Genomic DNA, 15776 nt, shown 5'->3' on the forward strand with positions numbered 1-15776 from the left:
ACTGATGTGCATTTTCATACATCTAATGTGCATTATCACACTTGCATTTGATATAATGTATTCTAGATTGTATAGTTAGATAGGTAGGTACTGAAATGCAGCAGTGACTGACTATCATGAGTGTGAATGTGTAATCTGTAGTGCAAGGTAAGAGTCATCCACACACCTGATGTATATACTTCAACTCAGGAGAAACATTTAAACTGGGATAGGACTTCCCCATTAATTTCTTCCACCTTTATCGCAAACATCTTCTCCTCTAACATACTGATAAGGTCATCCATTCAAAACTGTACTGTCTCACTGTTGAAGTGAAACTTCTGCTGTGGTACTTGTGTTTGCTACTGTGCTTTCTACACTGCATAACTGGGTATATAGGTGGTTCAAATCTAACACTGTTGAACTTGTGTGTTTCTAGTGTCAATTGAGTATGGCTTCTACAACAAGTCTAATTCATCTGTTCTCACTCAGGAGAAACATTTAGGTTGGGAGAGAACTCTCATCAATTTCTATGATTTTTATCATAGATATCTCTGAAACCCACTAATAAGGCCATCTAATGAGCTGCACTGTCTGAATGCTGAGTCAGACTTTTCCCGTGGGACTTGTTGATACTGTATATTCTGGGTTATGTAACTAGATAGGTTAGTGGTTCAAATCTAGCATTGTGTAAATACTATGTGTGTCTGTACTACCAAGTAGAATTGACTTTATTAATAGGTCCACTGTGTCACTGTGTAACTCCACTTACAACACATGTGTTATAATGGGGGATGGCTCTCCCATCAATCTCTTACATTTTAGCATAAACACTTCTGTGCAACACAATGATGATGATGTCATCCTTTCAAATGTGCACATGCACTATTTCAATATTGTAATAAGATTTTTTCCCATGCCTCTTGCTGTTAATAGTGTGTAGTCTAGATTATGTAACTAGACAGGTAGGTGATGAAAATCTAACAGTGCTGAAGTTCTGTGAGTGCATGTGTATCTAGTGTCAGGTAAGTATGGCTTTGGCAACAGGTCTTAAGTGTACACTTCTACTCAAGAGAAACATTTACTCTGGAAGATTGCTCTGACATCAGTTTATTCCACTGACATTTAATCTACTACACAGTGATGAAGTCATCCCATCAAATGTGCTCTATTTCAGACTTCTGCTTGCAAGTGATACTACATATGTCAGATTGTGTAATCAGGTAGGTAGGTGGTTCAAATCCAGCATTGCATAAATTCTATACGTGCCTGTCTGTAGTGTAATGTAGAATTGGCTCCATCAAAAAATCCATTGTGTACATTTCAACTTAGAAGACATGCTTACACTGGGAGAGGCCCCACCCCCCCTCAATTTCTTGCATTTTTTTTAATCAAAACATATTTTGTGCAACACACTAATAAGGAAATGCTTTCAAAAGTGTGCTGTTTCAGTGTTATAATCAGACTTATCTTGTGGTGCTTTCTGTTGACAGTGTGTTCTCCAGATTATAAAAGTAGATAAGGAAGTTATTTGAATCCAGCAATGAGTGACTAGTATGTCTCTGTTGTGCTAGATAGGAGTGGCTTCACCTACAGATGCTGTATGATGTGTAGCTTTATGAAAGTAGTTGGCTATCTCACCACTTTCAGTCCCTAGCGTGGCTTAGTCAAAGGACGGAGATATGGCACCATAAGAAGGCCACCTCTTTTTTAGGTTTCACACTCCATGTTAGAGAAGCCATACCCATTACAATAGGATTCTGATGTAATCCCTTCAAGTGTGCTCTTCATGACACATCAGATATGGCTTTTTCTGTGGCACCAATGGTTGATGCACCTCTGTCTAAGATCTGATCTTAGCATGTGTTCAAGTCTGGCAAAAAGTAAGTGCTGAGTATAACAGCATAAGCTCACAGGCATTATTTATTTCCCCAAAAATAAAGATCTGTACTGCCTGACCTCATACAAACAGAGCCATGGACAAGGATAAGGTGGTCCACACAGCCTATCTAGACCTTGCCAAGGCCTTTGACACCATCCCCCACTCTGGAATCATAGATAAACTTACTAAGTTGGGTATTAATCCCTATGTCACCCAATGGGTTGCTAAATGGCTTACTGATAGAACCCACACTGTAACAGCTCCAGACAAGTGACAAGTGGAGTACCTCAGTGTTCAGTCCCTTGTTTGGCATCTACTTCTCTGAAGTACAGGTCAACACTAAGGGACTAAAGTTTGCAGATGACTGCAAACTGGGAGCCATTATTGAATCCCAAATGATGTGGATACTCTACAAAGGCCCTTACAGAAACAGATGCTTGGTGCCAGAGCCATGGGCTCAAGCTCAATGCCAAGAAATGTATTGTTATCCCCTTTGGGAAAAACATGTATCCATGAATTACCATATAGGTGGCAGCACACTAAACACAGAAAGTGTGATAAGAGACTTAGGGACACAGGTGGACAGTGGTCTCACAACAGTCAGGAAATCCTTCTATGTGGCACACCTCATCACGAAGGGCTTTTCATCCAGAAAAAGGAGGTCATTGTCCCACTGTACTCATCCCTCATTAGACCCATTATAGAATACAACGCCCCATTTGGTATGTACCTCTCAAGACATCTGCAACAACTGGAAAGGCCTCAGAAATACCTCACTAAAAGAATCACAGGCCTAAAGCAGATGCCTGACCGCCTTAAAAACTCCAGCTATACTCTGTATACAAAACCCAGAGCTGTTGGACATGCTACACAGGGATCTAAACCTTGTCATCACAATAAACAAAACATGCTGTAGGGATAGGTTCCTGACCCAGAGACCCCAGACTCTGGAATAGATTGCCCATACATGTCAACCTCTTCAAGAAGAACCTTTAATAGGCCCTAGGGCTGATAGCCTAGTACCAACCTATGAACCTATGAACCTATTTATGAATCAAGTTTATTATATACATAACACTATCAGTTTTTAAAGGAATTGAGGGCTTGTTAATCATTTCTTAATGAGGGCCATGCTGAAAAATCATCATAAAGTGTGAGTGGGCCTATTTTATGGTACTTTCTTTGGTTTTGTAGTAGGTAGTTGCTATTTTAGTCTTTTTTGTATTTCCTTATGAGCACACCCATTATAATGATGTAGTAGATGCTTGTCTTTTAGCAATAAGTGCATGAATTAATCAATGTAGTGGGGGGGTGCAAGAAGAGATGTTTCAAAAAATTGTAGAATTAGAGCACAGAGCTCATAGGGAAAACTTGAAATTTTTTGCTTTACCAGAGAAACTGGGAGAAGCAGATGGCATTAATTTTATGAAACCACAAATAAGCCACTGAACTGGTATTCCACAGCAGGTTTTGTTAATTGGAAGGGCCCATTGTGTATATGCTTCCAACCTGGCAATGAGAAAGCAGCCTAGATCTCTAATAGTAAAGATGTAATCCTACCAGCAGAAAGACTTGATTCTGGCAACACTATTGCAGAAGGACAAAGTACTAAAAGTGGGAGATAGCAGAGTGTTTGTGGAAAAAGATTATTCACTGTGCACCAAGCAGAAGAAGAGTACATTTATTCCACCAATTAGGTAACATCAAGAAGCAGATTTGAGATTTAAGCTGCTGTATCCAGCTATCTTCAGAATATTTTTTCTTGGAGGGTCAAAGTCATTTTTGATGAAGAATATGCTAAGGAGGAAATACAAATGTTTGTCCAACAAAAAAAGTGAGCTATCAAACAGAAGTTCATTCTGCTTCTTGTACTTCTGATAATTAAGCTCATAGAAAGACTATGCCAGTGAAACCATTGTCAATGTTCCAAATGAAAATGTTTGAGAGAAAGAAAAAAGCACTGGAGTTGACTAGAAGGACCAGAACATTTGTGAAATATTTCTGAACAAGAAAACCTAGAAATATTGGACTTTTTTTTTACTGTTTTAAAGTTGTAGGAGACTCTAAAACACATGCTTTACTTCATGTCGCTAATGTCTGGAAGAAAATTAAGGAGAAGAGAAGAAGAAGAAAAGAAACAACTGTAAGTAAAATAATTTTTGATCTTAACAGTATTTCTTTCAATTGTAAAAAAAGTCCTTTTATGGTTAAATAAAAACTATGCTGCAAAATGGAAGGACATTCAAGAGAGCATGTGTACAGATTCAAACCAGATACATTTTACACAGCAAAATGAGATAATGAATATTATTTTTTTATGGATATTAAAACATTACATTGTGGAAAATAGAAATAATAAGATTAACTCTACCTATATCACCTCAATGTTAAAGATATTTCGAGATTATATTAACAAAAATCCAGGACATAAAGCATGTTTTTTATTGATGTTTCCAATAGCTTGTACACAAAATAATTTATATATTTTTAATCTAGAAGCAATGCATAAACTTAAAGAAATCAGTCTGATTTTTTGGTATCAGTTGATGGATGGAAGCAAAATACAAAGCACAGAGAATATAATAGCTGGATTCAATTTGGACAAAGATATGTGGTTAGATATACAAAACCATAATCCTTGTATAGACAGTAAGATAAATTTAATGCAATTGTCAATAAGAAATAATGTCCCCAAATTCATACATTTAATGATAACTCTGGTAAGTGAAGAAATAACTGATAAAGATCTTCTATCTAAAATATATAAAACCAAGAAAAATGTAGAACACTATATTAATGGAAACTATTGGGATTACTTTCGAATTACTATGATCCAAGTAAAGAATACAAATATTGATAGACTCTAAGCAAACTACTTCTTTCCTAAACTGGAAATTATTTAACTGGAAGTTCATGGATAAAATATTTATAACACCTCATAGAATTGAATAAATGTATAAAAAGAAAGTATTGTGTTGGAAATGTTGTGCAATGTGACAAGGCAGATTGGCAACATATGTTTATTGACTGCACAATTGTCAAACCATTCTAGGACAAAGTCAATGGGGGGAATTGAATAAAGCCTACATGGTCTTTTTTACTGTGTAGACATCATGGCATGCCGCTTAATGAAAGTAAGCAGGTTTGTGATCCAATAAGAACTGCTGGGTGTCGAGCAGGCACGGGCCAAAAAGGGAAGTTCTGTGGCATGCAAATCTCCACATAAGCAGGTGAACTGCATACAAATGAGGCAGGTAGAGCAATTCAGCAAGCAGATAGGCAGCCCTGCAGACCCTGTGTCATTGTCCATAGTGTACATTGGAAAAATACCATGTACAGGAATGTAGACAGACAAAAGGGGCTGTAAAAATGTAGATAGATGGACACACATGGCATACCACACACATATATGAGCAAAATATCCTCTGTGTGTGTCAAAAGTTACAGAAAATATGTTAAAATATTTTTTTTTAATAATCTGGGCATGTTTCATGCTGCACCACAGTGTGCAGACATGCCTTAAAAAATAAATAAAAACAAAAAAGTGGAAATAACAAAATTAATATTATTAGACAGAAATGTATTACAGGACCCTGAGTGGAGTATCTACAATGGTGCATTGGTGCTGTTGCTAATGTGGTAGGGCTTGAAAGCATGTAGTTTCCAGGTTGTGAGCACAGATTCCTCTGCAAATGAGGTGCACTTACTGAATAGCATAATGGGGTAATCATCTCCGAATATCCCCTCCATGCAGGCAGAGAACAACGCTGGTGTCCACATAGGAGGTAGCTGACATCAGGAGAGGGTGGGTTCAATAACTAGTAAGCTGACTGGAGTTTAGCTGCATCTGTTTGCATAATGTCCTGATGTGCTGAGTGTGGAAGTCTGGGGGTGTGTGCACTGACTTCTAAGCTTTGTTTACCTACAAGGTATGTGTTTCCACATGTTTGCACGGTGTGCCACTGTGCTGAGTGTGGAAGTCTGAGGGGTGTGTCCATGTACTGCTAAGATTTGTTTATCTACAAGGAGCATGTTTGCAGTGGTGCACCACATTGTTGAGAGTAACTACAAGGCAATGATGTATTGTTTAGTTTTGACCCTAGTTTAACTTAAACTAGGGTCATTCAATGATGTTAATGATATACTAGGCAGGTGCAATGCATCATAGGTAGCCAGTCACGGAGGCAGCACCTACAGTAGAGCACTATAAAGTATTCATACACCCTAAAATCTGATTTTTCCCCATACTCTGCACCATTGGAGTACCAACTTGGGAATTTTAACTAAAGGAATGCTAGAGGCTGCTGCAGGTCTGCTACATCTGTATATGCTAGATGCTGAAGTCAGTGCTGCTGCTGCTGCAGCTGACAATAGGCTAAGGCAAAGAATGAGAACAGTGTTCAGGCTTAGGATAACCTTCTAAGAGCTATATGAGCTATAGATTGTAGAGCACTACAGGGTGGGCAGGGACATACTACAAGAACTCACTGAGCTCTGCCACTCTCAACTCAGATCCAGAGCAACCAGAGGGGAACCCATCCCAGTAGAAACAAAGGTATGTGCAGCCTTTAGGATAATAGCCACAGGTACCTTCCAAAGACGAACTGGGGACATGATGGGAGTCTCACAGGCATCAGCATCCAGGGTACTCCACCAGTTCCTGGATGCTATGCTACCACATACCAGTGAGCACATTTATTTTCCCCTCATCCTTGAGGCAAGGGCCAGCTATATGCAACACTTCTACCATGTAGCACACTACCCTGAGGTACTGGCTGCCATAGATTGCACACATTTACACATCAAGGCAGCACCCGGTGAAGAGGGTAGAATCTACTTGAACTGCAATGGATACCACTCCACCAGCTGCTAGGTCATGTGCAACCCCCAGGGCATTATCATGAATGTGTGTGCTAGCAGCCCTGGCAGTTATGACGACTCCCATATTTGGCACTCATCACAACTTTACCAGATGTTTGCTAGGGGGGAAATCCCACAGGGCCATTTATTGGGGGATGCTGGCTCCACACTGGAACCATAGATAATGACACACATCAGACATACTAACACACTCACTGAAGACTTCCCACTGATTGGGCTTAATATAGACTGGTTTCCTACCCTTACCTGTCATCGAGTAGCATTCAAAAAAAGTGTTGCATTACTTAGCATAGTGCAAACCAGCTAAGCAGGGCTGAGCAGAGCAAAAACTCACAAAACCGTGTTTTTTGTGAAGTTTAGAACTGCGCAAACATTGGTTCCCATTAACATGTTTATACACTGCTTAGCATGAATGAGTAGTTCTTAGCAGAGGACAGCAGTGCCAAATTTCACAATACTTTTATTAAATTATAGTACATTCATTTACAGACATATTCTGCCTGTTATGGACTCAAACCCAGCACCTATTACACATAAGGCTGCAACTCTACCCATGTAGCTAGTTGGATGCTATAAAAACTAGTATAACTTCACATATACTACTAGGCTACCTGTTAGCATTGCTGAGCACCACACCGCACAAATACCCTTAAACACACCTATAAATAAATAATTAATTACCTCTGGATTCTATTTTTAGATATCTGACAGGTATTGGCTATGTATGAATAAGTTCCGCTCATTGAGCTCAGCTCTGCTGCGCTCTGTGCCACGCCACGCAGATGGCAATTAAAAAAGAAGAAAAAATATATAAAAAAATTAATTATGATAATTAATTACATGCAGTTTCTATTTTTAGATATCTGGCAGGTGTTAGCTGTCTATATGTGATCACAGCTTAGCATCGCTGCACTCCACACCTCATGGTACAAACATGAAGAAAATAAATAAATAAAAGATCATAAAAATGACATGTTATACATTTGACACACTTCACAACAATACAACAGCGGTGGGGAGCATTACAGGGAGCCTCACACTCTTCTGGAGCCACAAGTAGCCGCTAGACCTCTCCCTACACTGATTCAATATCCCTGTTCCTTGGGTCTCCCTTGGCAGCATCCAATCATTAATATGCATGGCAATCTGCCAAGGGGGAACCATGGATACATTCCGTGTAGGCTTTACATGGATTTTATTAACTCCTGGGGAATGTTTTTTTTTTTTTTTGATCTTTATTTAATGATTAATTTGCCTTAACTAATTCATTAATTTTGTTCACCTGATTGTATAAAGAAAGTAAACTACCCTTTATTATGGAGTCTACTATCAATTGCAAGGCAAACAATTACCAAGAATTGGAAAAGTGAGCAAACTCCTACAATGAAATAATTTGTAAATATGGCAACCGTCTGTTATTACGAATTTTTGACAATCAAGATGAGGACAACTACAGACACCACATCTTACAACATATGGATAAAGCTTAAAAAACTGCTAATACAACACATTTAAACATATCAATCATATGGAAACCTTTTCCTACACTTTTTCTTCAACAATGGCACTAACAATAACAAGTCATTTAGTTACTTAGTAAATAACTTTGTAAATAATTGTCTTGTTACAGTTTGTGTTATTTGTTAGTAATGTTCTATTTTAAATTTGTATTTTTATATTATAATTGATACTTATGCATTAAAATCAATAAAAACATTAAAAAACAGTATTTCTTTAGAACATGACATATTCTGCATTTTATAGAGTAAAGCTTTTTCAGTTTTTTTTTGTGTGTAATGAGGATACTACAGTAAACAGGTGCCTTTTTTCTTCTTTCCTTCTTTCTTCTTCTTCAGTTTTAAGAAATGTAGGCACTGCAATGTAAATGGAGAAGAAAGCCTAAACAAAAGAGCATGAGTTAAGTAAAACAGATATGCCTTTTCATAGTTTTGAAAAGGGGGTTGACTGGATTAAGTCCCTTGGTTTGATTTAATAACACCTTTTAAGTGGAAGCAAGTAAATAAAATAACTTTGAATGTAATGAAAAGTTTTCCTTTTGCAAATAAATGTTCACAATGCAACAAGAGAAGCTTGCAGCTGAAAGCAGCTGTGTATCTGCTTCTCATGTTTCTGTAGAGACAAGCTGATAAGGTCAATAAAATCAGAATATTTTTTATCAAAATGGTTAAAAGATAATGGCAAGGATTCACGAAGCCTCCGTGTAAGAGTTATAACTCTTACACGGAGGCTGCAGTTAAACGGAGTGATGTCAGCATGCTCTGCATATTCATGAGAGCATGCTGAATCACACCTAAGGCTAACACGGTCCATGTAAGACAGTAGGGGGCGTGTCCGTAGGCCAAGCCCTGCAAGCAGACACGCCCCCAGAAGAGTAAAAGTGCCCAAAGTAAACACCCATGACAGAGTCCATGGAAATGTGAATAAACACAACACAACACATGCCCCCACAGACTACGAACATAAAATGTACAAATGAACATCTTATAATTTTTTTTAAATTGTAAAGATGTTTGCCCGTGAGTGCGCTCATTTGCGCGGGCGTGCCCGTAGCGCAGCCACAGTTAGCAGTCAGTGGGAAAGCATATAAGAACTAAATATGCAAAGTAAGCCAAGAAGCAATAGCGTAGCGGTAGAGATGTCGGCTGAAGAGCAGGCATCCATGGTTCGAGCCCCCACAACATCAATTTTTTTTTTAGTAAAATAAGCATGAAACAAGTCCCTGACAAATATGTACACATATAAAATCACAATTTATGTAAAATGTAATGAAATAGTCCATTTATTTTGAAGAAATGTGAGGTAACAAAACAATAGAAAATGCCAGATGTGCCTATAGCTGAGCTACAGTTTAACAAGGTGAGTGCATCTGCCCGTAGCTGAGCAGTGGTTTAACAGGTGCAAAATGAGTGCCCGTAGCTGAGCAGTGGTTTAACAGGTGCAAAATCAGTGCCCGTAGCTGAGCAGTGGTTTCACATGCTGAAACTGTGTGACCCTAGCTGAGCTGAGCATAATATGCGTGCTGACAGCCAAATGAGGCGTAAACCAGTGCACCCCATTTGCGCGGAGCTGCGCACCGCGCTAACAAGCTAACCGGCGGGCAATGTTGAGAAAGATGTAACAAAACTGCCTTTACACAGACACACCCCCCTAGCCTGTCTAGACAGTCATAAAATATAAAAATCAGTGGGCAGGTTCAAACCCAGGATGCCATGCACCATAGTCAAGGTACTGAACCACTAAGCCACAACAGCTGTACTCAGAAATGCAGTAATAGCAAATATATAGGAATGAATAGAAAGTGGAGCATGACAAAGCAGGTTTTGTGAAGTGGATACAATTCCAAAATGGCCAATCACAGATAAGTGTGGGAAAAACGGCATATATAAGCCCCAAAGGCGGGAATACACAGCATAAACGATTGTAGAACTGACTTGCAGCCAGAATGTCAGGTGTAGGTGAGGGTAGTTGCTTTCGAGCACAGAGGTGGGGCGTTGAGGAGTCCAGATACATGGTCTGGCTCCTAGTCCACAATCATGAGGCCCAACTCATGCAGGGCCAGGTCCTGTGGGGAGCATATAGGGCTGAGGCGTGGGACCGGTTGGCTCATGATCTCACCAGTGCCACAGGGATTCCAAGGACTGGTGAGCAGGTCCATCACCACCATGCAGACCTGAAGAGATGCAAGCAGGACCAATTGAACCTTTGGATACAGGAGGCCCAGCAAATGCCCAATGCCCCACTACTGAGTAAGTTACATTTAATTATGTTTGTAAGAAATTAAAGTAGCTGATATTATGGAGATGTGTATTCCAATATTACTTCATTTATATTACAGCTGCAGGTGTCCGTTCTGCGAACCGCAGAGCCTATGGTGATAGGCTGGTGCGGTTGCGCCACCAGGCAGGTCAGTAATCCACTCCCAGTAACTGTAAAGAAATATCAAAGTATGACAGTTAGCAAAAGAGTGCAGTGTAGTCACTAAGTAATAAAATGTGCAAGTAACAGTGTAAAAGTGTTTGCAAGTATTGCTTGATTACAAAAGTGTGTTGCAGTCTGTAATCCAAACAGAAAAATTAAAATGTCTGAAATAAAGTCTGAAATAAAGATGCCCCACCTGTAATATAATAGTACACAACCTGCAGCAGGCTGAAAAGTACAGCTGCAGAAGATGAGCAAATCACATGTGTGAAATATATCCCTGTTGAAATACTGAAACATGACAGAAGTGAGACTGCTGGAAAGGATTGTAATAACTACAGGTAAAACATGTCAATAAAGCCTAGAAGTAAGTACCATCCTGAATAGTAAAATGAAAACAAGTGAGAGAGTGTGAGAAAGAGTTATGATTCCACCAATAAAGTAGTAATAATCCCTGAATAAAGTATACAGCAGTCAATACAGAATGAAATGAATGTGACAAGTAGAACCAAACTGCGAAATGTGTCCAAAGTGTTGCTGCAGCTGGAATGTGTATCCCAAAATCTGGATATGTTGCTCTCAGTCTGCAATATGCAGATAGTATGATTGTCTGAAATATCAAACATCCACAGTTGTCTATAGTTATATAAAGCAAATGTAGCAGGATGATGTAGCTGAACAAAGCCAGATATGAACGTGTATGAATAACAATAAAATGTATATTGATGTAGCAGTAACAGTCCTATCACCAAATTGAAGTAGTTATCATATAGGAAACTGTAGTAAGAACAGTAGTGTGTATATATCTGTAGCTATTAGAAATGTACAGCATATGTATTGGTATTCGAAGGTGTTAATAATATTTTCTTCACCCCACCCTATAAACACATATAATCCATTCCACGTGAAATTGGTATGTGCAATCACAATTAACACCCCTGGACATTTGTCCTGTTGGGTCATAAATATTTGCATGTCCGTTGATGCATCTGCCCTGTTCATACATCCAAACCTGATGGCCTGTTGCAATCAATCAACCCTGCATGTTGTTGGACTGTGTATTGCTGTTCAAATTATGCATGTGTTATGCTCACTGTTCAATGGTGTGAATATCTGGGTGTTTGGTTAATGGGAATACTAATGCATGCTGTTACAACTAATTGTAAATGGTATTGTATGTTACTAACCCAAACTGTCATGACATAATGCAAAACATAGGATGACAGGGAAGGCGGGTTCCAGCAGACCCACCTCTCCCACCTCAGCTGGCAAGTGCACCTGGCACTAGTGCACAGTCTGGACCCTCCTCTGGTGGCCCTGTGCCACCTGTGGGTGGAAGCGCTGCAGGGGATGGGGCCCATCCCCCCTCTGCAAGCGTGGCCAGAGGAGAACCACCACTCACCTTCCGTAGCGTCCGGACTGTGGTGCGTAGGGAGATCCAGGACTCTGTTCTTGGGCCCCTATGCCAGCTTGAGGCACAGGTGGCACAACTTATGGGCATGCCTGTTGCCCAGCCTACACAGCCCCCAGCACAGCCCCGTCCTGGGCAGTGAAGGAACAGTGGCAACTGCCCATGGGTGGGGATATCAGTTCCACTGTTGCCATCTGTGGGCTCATGGGCTCTGGATATCCAAACCTCCGTCCCCGTCAATTGTGTAACCCCCCCCCACATGTGTCATACACCACCCCTGTATGCGTCTTGTTTGTCTTGTCTGTTGACCTACCCAACCTACCTCCCCAGCTATACTGACTTCCTTCACCTGACATACCACTCTCACCTGAAAAAAAAGGGCACTCTGTACCCACAAAAAAATTACGCCCCATACATACCTGCCCATTCGGCGCATATGTCTGCCGGACATGGAAACTATCAATTACAATTGGCTGTACAACAAGTATTATTGTTGTCCTTACACCTCTCTCAGGGGTGGAAGGTATCAAATGTCACACCAAATTACAAACATATGCACAGATGTTGCTGATGAAGAAATGGGCAGCTATGGGCCTTACCTACATCCCTCCTGCAAAACCCAAGCTTGTTTCCCTACTGTCTTACCCTCTTTGTGACCCCTTTTTTCACCACTTTCCTGTGTCCCCACTTTCTTTTCTTTCAAAGAAAATAGCGCGGGTGTGCGCAAGAGTAAGCACGTTTAAGCGGTTGTAAGTGGGTGTGCGCATGTGTACGTGGAGCTAAACACCAGTACGCATGCGTGAGCTCTGCGCAAACCAGCGCTAACCGAGTTAAAACTGCTTAAAAGTGCCTTAGGCACTCTGATTGACAGGTCCTATAGTCAGTTCAAAAGCAAAATAAAATCCCACTGTCAGTCCCGAACCCAGGAAACAGTAGTCTGCATGACTTACCACTAAGCCATGACTGTTATACAAGAACATTGTGCTAAAATAAATATATCATGTAATAGTAGGAATGACTGTAAAGGGAATATAGGATGTGTAGTACACAAAGCATGTCATTTAGAATTACTGTAAAAACTAGTGGATTTCCATAATAGTAGTGTGTGAACAGAAACAGCCATGCTAGTTGGTAGCTAGTAGGTAATAATGTCACTGTAGCACCTTGCAAGCCACACACATACTCACAGCAGGATAATCACTGCCCATACCCCACAACCTCTTACAGGAACACATCCGGACCAAGTAATAAAATATGTGGAGCAAAGGGCCAAAACCAGGGACACATTACAAATAATGTTACAACAAACTTAGACAGTTCAGAGAGTAACAGGTTCTGCATTTTGGGGGATGTTTGGAAGGGTATGAAGTCTGAAACTTGAATGTTTGTCACTATATTCTGACTTGAGCCCAGAGTGATTTGCCAGAAAAAGCTGTGCATGAGATATTGACCAAAATATGAGGCAGAAATGTGGACAACCTGCAAATATTTGTACAAATGAGAGGTCTGACACCACCATATTTGAATAGTTAAGAGCCTAGACATAGCAACAGTGAATGAGTTACAGGGATGCCCCACAGACTCCATGTGAAATTTACAAACAGTAGGAAGAAAGGTGTTACAACACATGCAATGGCAACTATGGAGTCCTGAAAGTATGCACCACTTGCATGGCAGAAAAAGTGTAGTAATACATATGCTCATGCTATCCCACAGTCACAACTGTAGCATACCAGACAATTTAATGGGTGTACCCCACTGATATGTACCATTCCATGAGGCAGATAACAGATGCATCTGAGAGTCTCTGGGGCCTGCTCAGCAGCATACTCAAATACCCTAATAGATGTCAAGGCCCACACCATGGCCAGACCACACTGCATGCTGTAACACCCTATCAGATATAGCAAGCATTCCAAGGTGTGAATGTACATGGAAAATAGGAAAGCCACAGCAGCACACTACAGTCAGAACACCTAGCAGGCATACAAGTAGTGACTGTAAAGGGCAAATATTGAAGCCATAGCAACAAAGTGCAAGCAAAAGTGCAAGGAAAGCACACACACACACACATTAACAGTAGTAGTAGTCATAGGTGTCAGTGTACATACACAGTTAGTACAGGAAACTGGAGAAATGAATGGAAGAATGTTAATCTACAACACAGCTGGAAATATGAGAGAGATACCAACCTTTACACTAACAGAACATTGTCCACAGCATACCAGCATGGTCCCTGCCCTTAAAATCTGAAAGGGCTACGCCTATCTCACATACCTTTTTATAGCACTGTTCTGAAATCACAGTGAAAACTGCAATCAGTACACAACTGGCTACATGCAGTTAGCAAATGTTGGCTAACAATTGGTGCAGAGGCCATCACATGGACATATGCAGATACCTACAAAAGTATGCTGTACTCCCAGTCCACACATGCAATACTTTCATTGCACCCTGAGGAGGAAGTGAGAGACAGAGAGAGAGAGAGAGAGAGAGACAGAGACAGAGACAGAGACAGAGAAAAACAAAATTAAATACACACAAACAAAACTGTGCAGCAACAGCCACCTGAAAGCTGACAACTGGCAAGTGGAGCAGAAGGACACAAAACCAGATGGCAACACAAGCAGCTGTGACAAACTCAGGTAATGTAAAGTAATACTATAAAGGTCTACATATTGTGAACCCTCCATATGTGTCATTGGTCTGTATCCATATGTATATGAAGATGTGCAAAGGGCAGGGGACATACAGCAACTATCAGTGAAGGCTGTACATACATTTGTATGTGAGAGCATCTATGTGCACATATCAATGTAGGTTGAATGTAGGTTGTAGTGCAATGTACAAAGTAGGTTTCACAGTTAGAAGACAAAAATGGAAAAAGCGCACCAAGATAACCGCACTTTATTTGATCTCCAGTTATGTATGTTTAGCAGTATGTTAGTGTGTGTATACAGTATGGTAGACAAACATGTTGATATACCTGTCTATCATATGGATACGTATGTATGTCAAAATATGTATGTATGTATATATATATATATATATATATATATATATATATATATATATATATATATGCATATATGTATACATACATAGAGAGAGATGTAGGAATACATAGACAGATGTAGATAGATAGAATATGTACAAACATATATATGTAATACACACATACAGATATAGATATATGTAGATACATATACATAGACAGACTGATCTGACTATCTACAGTATGACTGTATATGACAAAACTCAACACCCCTCACACACCCCCTGTCTCACCCCTCTCTCTGTGTCCCATATCTATAGCAATATCTATAAAAATATATATACATATATACAGACATATATATATATATATATATATATATATATATATATATATATATATATATATATATATATAGAGAGAGAGAGAGAGAGATGTATATATATTCTGAGTGAGGCACATGTGTACAGATGTATTGCAACAGGTGCCTGGTGACAAAGGCATGGAGTGAACACCAGTGTCAAAACTGGAGTACCATACTCCATTCCAAATCACCTACACCAGTAACCACCAGATATGTGATTGGCTGCCCACCACTGCATGTGTCAGGGGTGAACAGGGTCATAAATGTGTACAATAGTCCCCCCAATGATATTCACAGTGGCACACTATTCCTGGAATACCTGCAC

This window comes from Protopterus annectens, chromosome 10.part0 (genome assembly GCF_019279795.1).
Source record: "Protopterus annectens isolate FY-2018-M chromosome 10.part0, PAN1.0, whole genome shotgun sequence".
Lineage (NCBI taxonomy): Eukaryota > Metazoa > Chordata > Ceratodontiformes > Protopteridae > Protopterus > Protopterus annectens.